Source organism: Octopus bimaculoides, chromosome 3 (genome assembly GCF_001194135.2).
Source record: "Octopus bimaculoides isolate UCB-OBI-ISO-001 chromosome 3, ASM119413v2, whole genome shotgun sequence".
Taxonomy (NCBI): Eukaryota; Metazoa; Mollusca; class Cephalopoda; order Octopoda; family Octopodidae; genus Octopus; species Octopus bimaculoides.
The window spans coordinates 83,928,098-83,928,390 of NC_068983.1; positions in this window are offsets into that span (position 1 = coordinate 83,928,098).

Consider the following 293-nt stretch of genomic DNA (forward strand, 5'->3'; position numbering starts at 1 on the left):
AACCAGATTGCTACACCAGGCTCCAATCTGATTTGGCAGAGTTTCTACAGCTGGATGCTCTTCCTAACGCCAACCACTCCGAGAGTGTAGCGGGTGCTTTTACGTACCACCGGCACGAAGGTCAGTCAGGCGGTACTGGCAACGGCCACGCTAATAATAATAATAATAATAATAATAATAATAATAATAATAATAATAATAGTAATAACAACAACAAAAACAATAATAATAATAATAATTATAATAATAATAATAATAATAATAATAATAATAATAATAATAATAATAAAATA